This window comes from Ostrea edulis, chromosome 7 (assembly GCF_947568905.1).
Source record: "Ostrea edulis chromosome 7, xbOstEdul1.1, whole genome shotgun sequence".
Lineage (NCBI taxonomy): Eukaryota > Metazoa > Mollusca > Bivalvia > Ostreida > Ostreidae > Ostrea > Ostrea edulis.
The window spans coordinates 88,673,086-88,688,506 of NC_079170.1; positions in this window are offsets into that span (position 1 = coordinate 88,673,086).

Below are 15,421 nucleotides of genomic sequence, written 5' to 3' on the forward strand. Positions count from 1 at the left end.
ATCACTTCTGCGAAGCTCAAGATGGAAAAGGTCCATGCGACAGAAAAGCTTCACACATTAAATCAGCAATAATACGTTATGTGAATGAAGGCAATGATGTCACAAATGCTCATCAAATGAAGCAGGTATATATTTACCAAAAATACTTTCATAAAAAGACCAAAATGACAATATATCGCTTTTTTGACAATGTGATTCAAATGAGGTTGTTGTACACAGCTAGGACAACCTTGCACCAATGTGTGTTTATTTTAAAAACTAAAGTTACAATTTCATTTTGATACTAATTCACTTGTTGTATGTATGCTCATTATTAATTTATATAACATTGATGTGTGTTATTTATTTCTATCAAAATTTTCTTTTAGAAAATGCAATTTTGTATTTCAGGCTATTGATTCAAAGCAACATGGGGAGTACAAAGTGAGAGTTCTTTGTCCAGTAATCAATGCTGATGCTGAGAAACTACAACTCAAGAATATCCCAGCTATTTCAACATTGCATAATTTCGAATTCACCGATACAGGACTTACTGTATGGAGAGGATATGTAACTGGTCCAGGTTAAGTGTGGCAACTACACCCACACCCACCAACACACACATCCTTCCTTACAATTTATACAGTTATACAATTAAATTTAATTAGGTTTAGAAATCATATGCAAAATCATGTGTATACCCACAGCAGAATGCACAGCTTTTACATTCTTGCCTTCACATTATTATGCTCATGTAATAGGAGATGTGGGGGCATATAATTTTTAAGTTTCGAATACTTCTTTTTAGTGCATTAAGATTTTTTTCCAGGTTAGAGCATTGTAATTAGATTGAAGTTTTGCATTAAGATATTTTACTTGTTTATTGTATGGTAAAATACATACTTCTTTTTATCTTGTTTAGGAAAATTCATTCCATGGAACAATATAGGTGCAAACAGGATTGCTACAGTGCAGTTTATTATACAGGATGACTGGACAGATGTGGCATTCACACCATTGAATTCTGAAGTGGTTTCTAATGGTACTAGTTTTCATGTTTCATAAGTTCATATTTGATAATGATATCTTTATTTTCCTAAATACCCCCAAAAGGTTGTATGTGGTATGGTCTGAATTCACTCTGTATGTCAGTGATTATCCCAGAGGGGGGGGGGGGCGCACCAGGGTCACTGGTAAAAATGGTTTTTGGATAATACACTGCATCGTCAACAAATGTTCATGTAAATCAATGATATTCACACATGGGTGTGTCGTGACCCAAAGAATTGCTGCTTTCAAAATCAAGAGTGACAAGAAAATCACTGTAACCAGGATCCATTGCTGGTTTGTTTGTATGTACCTAAAAAAAGATTTGAGTCTTTGTTTACATAACACATATTAAAGGCTAAAATATTACTTTTATTCTTGCATTCAGAAGGTCAAAATTTTGGCTGTCTACATTAAATGAGTTATATTTCTAATGTTTAACATCAAAAATGAAAAAAAAAAATCAAAAATTGTGAACCATGCAGTCCTTTTAAACTATTTCTATGAGTTATTTTAGCTGACCTGAGCTGAAGGCTCAGGTGAAATTTTCTGCTCAAAACTTTCCTTTGTCTGTCATTGGTATAGTTGTTGTCGTAAACTTTTCAGATGCTTATCTTCTCCTCCAGAACCGCTTGGCCAATATAAAAGGATAATCTTTAAATACAGGTCAAGGTGACTCAGGTGAGCAATGTGGCCCATGGGCCTCTTGTTTAAAAATCATGATGACCGTGAATATGTCTTTCCTACGTGTACATCTTACAGTCGAGACTACTGTAATCAAATTTTTCAGGAGATGAAGATGAAGGAGAAGAAAATAGTGATACAGATGAGCCAATCTCAAAGAAAAGAAAAGTACCACAGAGAGTATTCCAGTGCCCAGAAGAAGGATGTACCCGCCTCTTCAGATTTTCTTCCTCACTTGATCAACACTTGCTATTAGGAAACTGTGATTTAAGGGAAGAGAAACTCGGCCTTAAAGACAAATCTATAGTCATGTATGCCAAAACACTTGATACAGGAAGTCTCGGGAAGTCTTATACCAAACAGCTTGAAAGTAGCAAAGTTGGAGTTCCTGCTTTAAAGTGTGGCTGGGCATTAAAAGTAAAGAAGCCAAAAATACCCTTCACTGACGACCAGAAGGCATTTATGCAGGAAAAGTTTCTGATAGGAAAAACATCTGGAAGGAAAGAAGATCCTTCAAAAGTTGCAGAGGAAATGGGGTATTCCGTGAGAAACGGGACGAAAAGATTTTCAAAAGAACAATACCTCACATCACAGCAAATTGCAAGCTACTTCTCAAGAATGGTGCAGAAAGACAAAAAATGGACCAAGATGACCTTATAGCTGCTAATGCAAACATCAAATCATTTGTCTTGAAACAAAATGTGTTGAAAGAAATTGCAATTTAAAAGAATGAATGTGAAGTAAAACATACTACCGTATCCACTCACCTATAACGCAGCTGTATATTTTGTTCGTTCTTTTTTTTTTTTAATTTATTTACCAACATTCACTGCAGTGCAAAAATGTAAATCCATGCACATATATGTTAGTCTAATTTATTATAGTAGATTACGTATTTCCTCTTGCACTAACTTTCTTGTTAAAAATGAGTTCTTTCCACTCTTGTTGATAAAGCAGCATTCAGGTTTTTTTAAACTTATCAACTATGCACATGTATAATGAACATCTTTTTTAAATAACTTCCTGAATTTTGGTTTCAATTGTACATATATTAATCTGGCTTATTTGGATTCACATTCTCTCCAACATGATTTTGAATTGAAATCAACTTCATCATTGATTACAAAAAATAATTCCACTTTCATGTTTGGATTCCTATATATGGGTAATTATGCGATAAACTCTGTAGTACAAGTGATACAGATGGATATTTATGTACATCTAAATGATTTCTAGAAAGATGATGAAAGGGGTGCAGTGTTTCATAGACCTTCATTATTATGTTGATGTATTTTGACATGTATATATATATATATATATATGTAGTTATGTGTATTTTTTTGTCCAGTTGTTTGTTTGTTCCTTTCTTTCTTGTTTGACATACATGTATGTATCAAACCATTGACTTGTTTCATTTTAGCTGTATTCTAAAAAATTTCATACACTACAGTAGTAAGTTATTTATTAGATATTAGTTGTTGTGAATGATGATATGCTTGGAAGTTTTCATTCATTTCTAATGGAATTGATCAGCGTCTGTTGTGATAACAATTGAACACTAAAACTACTATTACAATTGTTTTCAAATTCTCAAGTACATGTACCACCAAAACTTGACCAATTTCCAAAAATATCCTAAGGCTTCTCTACAACATCTCATCTGTAAGGAAAAAAATCATTGCATATCCATGTAGAGCAGAAAGGCCTTTACCAAAATTGTAAATTTCATGATTTTTGGGAGAGGTTTTAACTCCAGGTGGGACAAAACTGGGTATGTAGTATTTATGTGTAAAGCATTTCAATAACATCATCTTTGGTGTTATTGATACTAAATTCTGATTGAATAGATCCACATTTAAAAGGAGCAGGTATGCTTTACCAAAATTGTAAATTTGATGATCAAAGGACATGGTTTTGGTTCTGGGTGGGACCAAAATTATTATAGTTACCATTGTGTTTAACAACATCATATATTTTTTTATTTCAACATGATGAAAAGTTTTGGGACATTGTTTACCATCCATATTCATTATTTCCTTATAGAAAATGTATTGATTAGTTGTGTGAAAAAGAATAACAAGTTATTCCTGCTCATTAACATTACAGACATAATTCATGAAGTCAGCTTAGCACTTTTCGGTACTTTCAGTACTTTGGTTTTTAAATAATAAATTTTTCAAAAAATATTCATTTACCCATAAAAGTTTTCAGACAATAACATATAGCATGCTATCTTCTTTCTTTTATTATAACACAACATTTCAATATCAGTGTGGAAAGATGATAAATTTGAGCATCAAAAAGGCCATTTCAACCACTTTTTTATTTTTGGCACAGTACCAAATTACTTAAACTTTAAGAAATGATATACTGATTTTACTTTACCGTTTTGTAAAAAGTTTTTATGTTAATCGGAAGACATTGTGTTGTATTTATTATATCTTGTGACATCTTGTGATTCCACACGGCATAAATATTAATGAGACCTATTAAAAAAGTGCAAAAATAAGAATTCTGGGCTTTATTTTGAAGGATAAATTAGGGGGAAATGAAGTGCATGGTTTCCATAGCAACCATTCACTTCCTGAAACTGAGCTTGTTGTCAAAAAGGAAGTTGGTGGTGAGTGACAACAGACAACAATTGCCATTGAATTTGGTGAGACATCATGGCCAGGTGATGCTTGTACTGTTTGATTATTATGGAGAACTGTTATTGTATAATTAAACAGTGTATATTAATTAAAAACAGAGGTCCTGTGTCGTGGCAGGCGTTGGCACATTAAAAAACCCTCATTGCGTCGGCTCTGAGTGCTGATAACGTATAGGTCCAAACCTACAGCTTGTGATATCTCAATGAGTGAACAATTCTCAAAGGGACGTCAAACAAACATGCAGAGGTCAAACATCATAGTATTAAATAAACGGTTTGACCATAAATAATTTATATAAGCGTACTGTATCATGAAAGTACAGGCGGTATTTGATAGGTTAGGTTTTCTTAAAAGTAGTTCAAAATCCAAGGTTAAGGTAAAAAATTTAGAAACTTTGAAACCGAAAAAAAAATTGTCAAAAGCAATGTATGAGAGGCCTAAAAGCTACAATTGAGTAAGATTGAAGTTTTGAAATTTGGGTCAAACTCCAAGGTCAAATATCGTGCATAAAATTTAAGTCTCTACCATAGGTAATTTATATGCATATTGTGAAAGCACTATCTTATATAGTTCATGAGGTAAGATAGGTTCAGTTTTCTTAAAAGTAGGTTAAACCCCTTAATTATTCAAGGTCAAGATCAAAAGGCTTAAGCTTTGACACCAAAATAAAGTATTGGCACGATCCGGGTTAGAATAGGTCCTCAGTACTCCCTTGCTTCTCGTAAAAGGCGACCAAATGGGGCGGTCCTTCGGATGAGACTGCAAAAACCGAAGTACCGTGTCACAGCAGGTGTGGCACGATAAAGATCCAACCCTGTTCAATGGCCATAAGCGCCGAGAATCGGCCTAAATTTTACCGGCCGTGGTGACGTCTCCATCTGAGTGAAATATCCTTGAGAGGGATGTTAAACAATCTACAATCAATCAATCGATCAAGTTTTAAAGAATATGGATATGAAATATGACAGTTCTATCAAAAGTTATGAGCAATTACGGTTAAAGTTTCAGACATACGTATCTGTAGACAGGACAAAACAATATTCTCTTACTATATTCGCGGGGGGCATAGACATTTAATCCACACAACATGTGCACATTTGCATTGGGATATGATTTAGTGTGGCCCTGCTACTCTAGAGAAGAATTCCTGTATATTCCCATATAAAACTTTGATTTCCTATTGTGGCCCCACCCTACCCCCATGGGTCCCTGAATTGAGCAAACATGAATGTCCTTCACTCAATGATGATTGGTGCTAACTTTTATAGAAATTAGCCCAATGGTTCTTGATATATAGCTGAACATGTGGATGGGTGTGTTAGGCTGGGGTTAGCTTTCCATAATCACGACATGGTTTTAATCCATCAGTTCAAGCGTACATTCTTACTATGCATTACTTTTATAAAAAAAAAAAGTGGAGGGTGGCAATTTACCTATATAACTAATTTTGCATTTGTAAATAACTACCGGTAACTTTAAACGTATAGAAATAAAGGAAAGCAAAAACAAATTATGATTTTCCTACCCCCTCAACTGACAACTGAAGAATGTAAGATTGAAATTATGAATATTGACTCAATATATTAATGATGGATGAACGACCTCCCCCCTCCCCAATTTTAAAAATGGAAATCAAAGCCTAGGCAAAAAATGTCGCCATTGCCGGTGAAGGGCTGCAAAATTTAGGCCTATGTTCGGCGCTTATGGCCTTAGTGCAGGGAGGGATCTTTATCGTGCCACACCTGCGGTGACACGGGGCCTTGGTTTTTGCAGTCTCATCCGAAGAACTGAAAAATGAAGGATTTTGAAAGTTTTGCGAAAATAACTTGGTGGTTTTTTATTACTGTTTATTTATTTCTGCTTGTCAAGAATTTTAGACAACTCCGACAAGCTAACCTTACCACCACCCCCACTCCCACTGGACTTTGAAAAATGATACTTCCTTTAATTATATATTTATTCTAAATATTTATAAAAAAAAATTACCATTAGGTTACAATCCTTGTAGTGTTTACTCCACCGGGCAGTTTTAAATGTACGATGATATCTTTCGCGTTAATCACATCATAATTCAAAATTTAGGGGGGGGGGGTAGTACAAGACATATCACAAAAAGCTCGTAGAAGGAAAGTCAGAACCTCATAAGTCGTCAAAAATATTACTCAAACCTATTGTATAATTGTATATTATATATGCAATGAAATACGTACAAATTAAATCAAAAATCAAATCAAGGAAAGTGACCATAGGATATATAGAATAATACTGTCTCCAAAAAAAACAACAACCAAAAAACCAACAACAAAAACCCAAACAAACAAACAATAAATATAAGTATACATATACAAGTAGTTTTAGTTTTAAAAAAGTGAAACATGATTTACCTTTTTATATAATTCTAATTTTAAATTGTGTGCTGTGAAAATATTTACTCTTTAAGATAAAAAAAAAATTCAGATGTACATGTGCAAGATTTGGTATCATTAGATTTCACATGAAATATGCAGTGATTATATTTAATAGACATAATAATTAAGAATATGCTTGTGTATTTCATTGACTTTCTGTGCAATTTTTATTTAGTACTTATTTATTCACGTTCATTATTTATTCATTCATATATCTATATTTATAAACATATGTATGTTTACTTATTCATTTTTGCATTTAAAAAAATTGTACGTGTAATTTTATTAATTTTATTTCATTTTATTTTTTGATAACACTATTCTTTACTATAAACTTGGTAATGAAAAACAAACCTTAGATATTTACATTGGTGACAGTATCAGGGTGAGTTTTGTCAAAAAATATATAAACATTTAAATCTCAGATTTGTATTTTTAAATCCCCATTGGGTACCCCAATTTGAAGCTTGAGAGAGTTGTCCCCCGTAAGTATTTCCATTGGTTACAGTAAACAAAACTCCGAGCTGGAGGTTTCGTCAGCTTCATAAGCGACGTCATTTCTACTGGTGAACTAGAATATGCATGATTTTATTTCTAAAAGCGCTCTTTAGCGCGATTGTTTACTTGGGAAACCTATATATCAAATTAAAGTGGAGAAAATACTGAATGTATCTGACATTTTAACATGTATGCAACCTCTCGGAGAAAAGTGTAAAAAAAATTCGGCTGAAAACTACCTACTTCATGAAGTTTATTAACATGATGAATTTTGCATCTGTAATAAAATGTTTATAATCATTTTCTTCTGCAGATTCTCGGGAGTGTTTTTGTAACAAGTTGTCTTTGATTGAATTTGGGAAATATTTTGAGCAATTGGTTAGCGGTTTGTACTCGTACCATTCTGCCAATCTATGCGGTATCAATCTGGCAGAAATCAAAGTACGCTTCAAAATGAAATGCAACCGCAGAAGCGATATGCCAACAGCTTTGGCAATATCACAATTCATGTATCTGTCATTATTTTCAATTATTTTCTTGATTTTTGAGAAATGTAAACTAAACGTGATTATGATTGAGTCTACACCGTGAGTAACATCTGATTTATATTTCAAATCAAATATTAAATAATCTGGTATTATTCGAAGTCATTTCAGCATTATAAATCGAATTCAGTGAAAAGACAATAACATAATATAATATTTATATTTATCATACGACAACCCTAAATCCAACCCTCATTTATCTATTACGTGAACGGCAATTCATTCCTATCAATTTGTTACACACGAGATCTACATGCTCCATGTGTCAAGCAGTTGACGACTTGGTCATACGACCATAAAATTTGCGATAGGATGACTTGAAACGACACTTTCAAAACCCCTTTAGCACCAACATATTTGTCGATAGCCTGCCTACTTGTAATAGGTCGTCCAAAGTAAATTTGGTAAATACTAAACACAACCACTCTGAAGCTAATATTAAAGTGATATTGGAGTTCCTCAATGAACATATCTTTAATAAGACGAAATGCTACTTCTCAGTCAACCCACTTTTTTGTGTATTGGTACGCGAATTGTCGCTGATAAAAGTATTATCTGCAAGTTTTCTGATGCAGTTCAGTAACTCCTCAATCAAATGAATGATTGTAACAGTCAGTCAGTTTTCAGTGATTATTCAATCACTGTCAACTTTTCATTCAGTCATCATTTACCGACTAATCGTCCACATTTAGGGTATCTTTTACTCACACTTGATTAAGTTTTAAGTCAGCTTTCAGTAATCAATAAGCTAATTTTAATTATTATTCACTCAACTTCCAGTTACCATGTTTCACATTAAGTGACTTTACAGTTATTCAATAACGCTTTAGTTTGTCACTTACTTTTATGTTATATGTCAGTCAGCTGATAGTGAACATCTGATGACCTTTCAGTTATTATTCAATAGAAATCCCTTCCTTTTTTAAATAATTTGTCAGAGATACTATAGATTGGAGATTGATGTGGATTGATGTAAGAAATTCAGTCATCAACGTTTATGTTTGATTTATGAATATGCATATGCAGTATAACAGTCTCCCTCCATTCATGTGAACATGTTCCTTCATGCTTTATCCTTGTTATAAAATCCCACTTTATGCATCAAACACGTTTGACAACATTTGACCTAATGGCATGTTTGTGTGGCAAATCGGATCGTTGAAACGACCATACAATTTGTCAAATGCTGACTTAAAACGAAACTGTTGATATCACTGATATATGAGGTTATTTTTAGTTTCCTTCCTTGATTAAAACTGATTAAAAATCAAAAGAAGTATACATAAAATTGAAGGCTAACTGGATAAAGCATGGAAAAATGTTAATCTTATTTTAAATCTTGAATAAAAGCATTAAAACAATACAGTAATTTTGAAAAAAAAATGTAGAGGGTAATAACACATAATATACCAATAACAAAATCTTGGGTCAGCTATGAAAGGCGATCATAACGAACAGTGATCAATCTCATAACTCCTATAAGCAATACAAAGTAGAGAGTTGGACAATTACGGACCCCTGGGCATACCAAGGGTAGGAGCAGGTGTGTAGGAGGAGTAAGGATCCCCTGACGATTTTAATGAAAACCTGTATTCTTCAGAAAAGCGAAACCTAGATGAAATCAAGAATTACATCGCAGAAACAAATATTGAAAATAAACTAAAAGATGTGAAAAAAATATATGCGATAGTCTCCCATTTTTATCCGAATGTGAAGACGGAATTAAAAATATGAAAAACAATACATCTCCAGCTACAGATGCTATACCAGTTGAATTTTACAAAATTTTCTGGAATGATATAAAGCATTATTTCTTCAGTTCTTTGATAAAATCTTCTGAAAGTAAAGAGTTCCGAAAATCGCAGAAGCTGTCAATAATAAGTCTTATTTATAAAAAAGGGTGAAAAGTCAAACGGTAGAAATTATAGACCAACTAGTCTAACAAATTGCGATTATAAAATTCGTGCATTTGTTTTGGTTAAACGTTTACAAACAGTCATATCAAAACTTATAAACCAGTCAGCATATATTAAAGGCAGATATAAAGGGAATAATGCTCGATTAATTCAAGATATTTTGACTACTGTAAAGTTCATAACGAAGATGACAATTTATTATTTTTAGATTTCGAAAGGCCTTTAATACCGTAGAATAGAGTTTTATGATTGAAACTTTAAAAGCTTTAATTTTTCGAACAATTTTTATCAACTGGATTACAACCTTATACGATAAACCTTCATTTCGAGTAAAAATTGACGGTTACATATCTAAAACTTGTAAAATGCCTAGAGGTATTCGTCAATGATGTCCAATATCAGCATCACTGTTCATTATCACAACAGAGATGTTAGCTACAAGAATAAGATCTTCTGACATAATACGTGTTTTTGAAATTGGAGTTAACAAAGAGATAAAACATATACAACATACAGATGATTCCACGAGCCCCTTAAGGGATGTGCACACAGTAAACGAAGTAATTAACACAGTAAAACAATTATCTTGATTCGCAGGTCCAAAGCTTAATCTAAAGAAATCAGAAGTTATATTGCATATGAAACACATGTGAACAGATTGAAAATGTAATTAAAACAAACAATCTAGTTAAAACACTTGGTATATTCATAGGACATAACGAAATAGTGTGTCCAAAAATATCGGATAGGAACAATTAATCAAATTATTAGAATACTCCATAACTGGGGAAAACGAAATTTAACAATTTTTTGGCAAACAAGATATAATCAATAAGCTCATAACTTCTATATTGCAATACAATGCATCGATAATTTTTAATCCGCCTGATGAAATATCTAAGGAACTGAACAGTAAGATATTTAATTTTCTATGTAATACTGGGGAAATAATCAAAAGAAATCCACTTATTGTAAAGGAATTGAAAGTTGGAATCAATATTGTTGATGTTGAATCCAAGTTTTTCTCAATAAAAGCGTCTTGGATTGCACGTCTGCTAAGTACTAAATTCAGTCTCTTAACATTTCTTGAACATATTTTTCAAAAAGATTGATTGATTGTTTCTTGCTTAACGTCTCGCTCGAGAATTTCACACTCATATGGAGACGTCACCAAGACCGGTGAAGGGCTTCAAATTTAGGCCTCTGCTCGGCGCTTACAGCCACCTACTGGCCATTGAGTAGTGAATGTTCTTTAGCGTGCCACACCTACTGTGACACGGGTCATCCGTTTTTAAGGTCATCTCCAAGAACCCGTGACATTCACACCTGATGCCGAGCGTTTGGCGATGGAACTGTCACTACTTGTTTTAACGACTTATGTTTGTCGCAGTGGGGATTCGAACCCCGCCCTTCCGCATGCGGGACGAACGCTCTAACCTCTCGGCCATCGTGGCGGCTTTTTTAAAAAAGAAAACATATCGCTGCGATATCTGATTAAAACAAACTTAAGAAATGTACAAGAATATAAAGGCATTACATTTCTGATATTGTTCTATAAAGAAGTAATTTGCGCTCTTAACAAAACCACAATGATTAAAGATATCTCTCAATGACTACTTCATTCAAATCCTTATCTTTACCAATTTGGAAAAATAACCTATTTCAGTTCAAAAATCATCCAATTTATTTTCCCAATCGGGTCAAGTCAGGAGTTCTATACATCAATGACTTATATGATAAGAATGGTGTATTTAAAATATTTTCAAGATTTAAACTCTCATAGAAACAATATTATCTGTGAATACTATAATTTAAAAACAATGTTCAACCGCTCTACCGGTATATTTGACTGCAAAAAAGTCTTCCTATATTAATATTAAAGACAACCGGTCGGCATGGGATGCTTACTCATCCTAGGCACCTGATCCCACCTCTGGTGTGTCCAGGGGTCCGTGTTGCCTAACTATCTTTTTTCTATTGCTTATAGGAGTTATGAGATTTACCACTGTTCGTTATGTTCACCTTACATGCATGTATTATTTAAAGGAGATAACGTTGTTAATACATTGAATATTAAATCATCTTTCTTATATAACATATTAGTTGATAACAAATTTAGTAATTCAATCACAGAAACAATTGGACTGGAAGGTTTGACATTTATATTTATGGAAGACAATTTATATATCAAAAGTCGAAAACATTTCAGATCAACAAATTTCAGAGTTTAACTATCAATTGTTACATAAGCATTTGAATAATAATTTGAATATTAGCAAATGGAATCCAAATATACAAAAATATTCTGAAAACTGGTGAAATTGAAAACATAGAACACCTTGTATATGCCGGCAGAACGTCTAAAAGAATATGGAAAAGGATTAACGATGTATTATATATCGGCATGTCTTGCACACATATCGTCATAGGTATGGTGTATATTTGGTTTATGTGCCTCCAAATCCCCGTAAGTCAAAATATGCGCAAAATGCGTTCATTTCGATTAGAGGTTTGTGCGATGAAAAGAAAAGTTAAAAAACTGATAGAAATATAGGTAACTTATATCGAATATTAATTTTCCTATCTTCATTGCTCAAGGTTTCTATCTTTATTGCAAAGTCAAAATAGGATGCCGCACTATTTTATTGTTTATATATTTACATAGATAGGGGATCCTTACTCCTCTTACACCCAGGGTCCCGTTTATGCCGAACTCTCTATTTTGTATTGCTTACAGGGGATATGGGATATATCACTTGTTCGTTCTAGGAGACCAGATGCCTACGAGGAGTAAGCATTCCCTGCAAACCGGTCACCCTCACTGTGAGCCCTATCTCTTGATCATATACAGGACATTAGCTGTAGTCAAAATCAGTGTGCGAAGAATATGTAGTATGAGATTATTTATGTACATAAGGGAATTTTTAAACACATCAGTCATTCAGATTGGGGGCGATTTCAAGGTCACAATATAATATGAATATCACCTTCGTGCATACTATATATTAAAAATGGAGAATGATTTTATATCATAAAGGAATAATATATATAATCATTCGACAAGAAATGTTTTCACGTATACAGCTTATCACTTGATAACAATAGTAAATAACGACAAAATATTATGACACTTTCCCTCCGATACAGATATCAGAAAATATACGCTGTGACGTACTTTAACATTGTGACGTCATATGGTGCGAAGTGCACAGAGGTACATTTATAACAGCACTGTGATTTTTCTCGGATAGCCTTAACTGAACTGCGTACTAATCTGACTGGCCGTGTTTAAAAAAATGAAATCAAATTCATATTGTTTCACTGTGTATTTCATTCTTAACCAGAGAATAAGTGGAAGGTATTTGTGAACAGATGTAAAACGCGTGATGACACAGTATGTACTCTTAATTGTAATAAATAAGTCGCAGTCGGAAGTGATGTTTACGACAAATACTCGTTGTTAATTAATGTCAAAAAGTGTGTAAACTTTTGTCTGGTTGAGATATATGAAAGGTAAAATTTAACTCATTTTGATTCAACACAGTTTATTTCAATTTAATGCAAGGGAGTTTGATGAAATTTATAAATTACGTCTTACAGGTGGGGTTTTTTTCTATTTAAATACGGATTTTTCTCCGCATAGAAAGATGTCCCAAGATAAGAGAAGAAAACGTATGGAAGAAACAAAACAGATTGATGAAATAGAAAGAAATTAAATGGTCGAAGTCGTCTTATTCTTAATGGACTGAAGGTTGTCCGTGTCGGGTATAATCTAAAGATTCCGAAAATATCATGTTTTGAAATGAAACCATCAATTATGAGTCTATGTCTATGATGAAATACGTTTTAGTTCAAACGTAAAGTGTGTCAATAGATTTTTTCATAGTTTGTCAGGGTTAGTGAATGTAAGGTCAGGTCTAGTAAAAATAGTTTAATTCGATTGGTTTAGTGCTCAAAGAGTAAATGTCAAACCCTGTAAGAATGTCTTTATTTTAAATTCCTACAATTCAATAACATGAACGTTAAGCTGTTGAGACAACTGTTACATATATCGCGGGATCTGAAATGTATAACGATAGGATAACACACAGAGAAATAAAATAGTCAGTTTGTGATTGATACATCACTAGCTTCTGGGATTATACAAGTTACTTGAACCTTTCATTCCGCGTACCTTCATGTTGAACTAATCTACACGTTTCTTTTGTGAACGTGAAAATTAATATTGTATTTTGCTTTCAGATTTTATATATTTTAACACTGATGTACAGACTTTGGGTAGAATGCTACCTGCTGTGTTCCATACAAATTGTTTAACCATTCTTTACATACAAATTTTGACAAGGAATTAATCTGCTTGCCTATTTGAAATATATATTTTAAGGGAACGGATTTACGTTGCCGATCCCCATCAAAAAAGTGTTAAAACAGTACGTCAAAAGACGTTTTTATTTGAAACAGAAGTGTTTCTGACCCCAAATTTGAATTCTTTGACATTTCTTTCATGTTCAGAATAATATTTCAATGGAATTTTAAATACGATCAGTAAACAATGATCCATGCTTTATCAAAATATCATCCGTTGTAAATTTCACACGCTCAGATTCTGCACAAAGTTAATATTTACGACTTTCACAGTTCAGCATGTGTTCAATGTAAACAAGTATTGCAATGGAACTTAAATACATTGTGAAAATAAGTTATTCTTTGGACAGTATGATTAATTGTTTGATACAAGTTTGTTTTATTATGAATCTTCGTGGCTGTATTTGCACTGCTATTCATGTCCTAAATCATAATGTATCGGTTATGCAAGAAAATTCGTTTGGATTTTTTCCGGTTATGAAACAGAAGGATGTTGAATTTTGAATAGTCCTCACGACTCTCGATTGTCAAGGTCAATAACGACTTTCCCCCTTAATTATAACCAATCTATTAAATCATAAAGCATCCCGTAAAGCGTTACCTGACCCGTTTGGATGCAAGGTGAAGATAACGAACAGTGATCAATCTCAAAACTCCTATAAACAATACAAAATATATAGTTGGGCAAACACGGACCCCTGGACACAGCAGAGGTGGGATCAGGTGCCTATTGGGGGGGGGGGGGGGTAAACATCCCCTGTTGACCGGTCACACCCGCCGTGAACCCTATACCCTGTTGAGGTGAACGGAGTTATCCGCAGTCAAAATCAGTGTGCCAAGAACGGCTTAACAATCGGTATGAAACACGTCAGACAGCATTTGACCCAATCATAGGTTGTATTGACAAACTAGATCGTTATAACGACCATAGAATTTGCAAAATGCTGACTTCAATCGAGACTGTTGAAACCCCTGTATCATCAACTTGTTTGTCAGTAGCTTACCTTGATTTAAAAAAAAACTGACTATACGCAGAACAAGCTCTTGCATATCGAATCAGTTGGGATATATAAACACCATATGCAGGTGATAATGGAATATTGCTACATAAATATGGGAAGTTGACGATGGAGAAGCTGAAATCATCCGGTTTGTCATACAGTTGAGTTGTCAGTTTGCCGTTAATGTCTACTTTCAATAAAATATCTAAGTATGAAGCAGAAGTGGACGACTCTGTGGTGTCCTTTATTTTTAGCTCTCAGGGATATATTAAATCGAGATATGAATGAAAGTTATTATTGTTAATAGACATAACGTAATCGAAATAT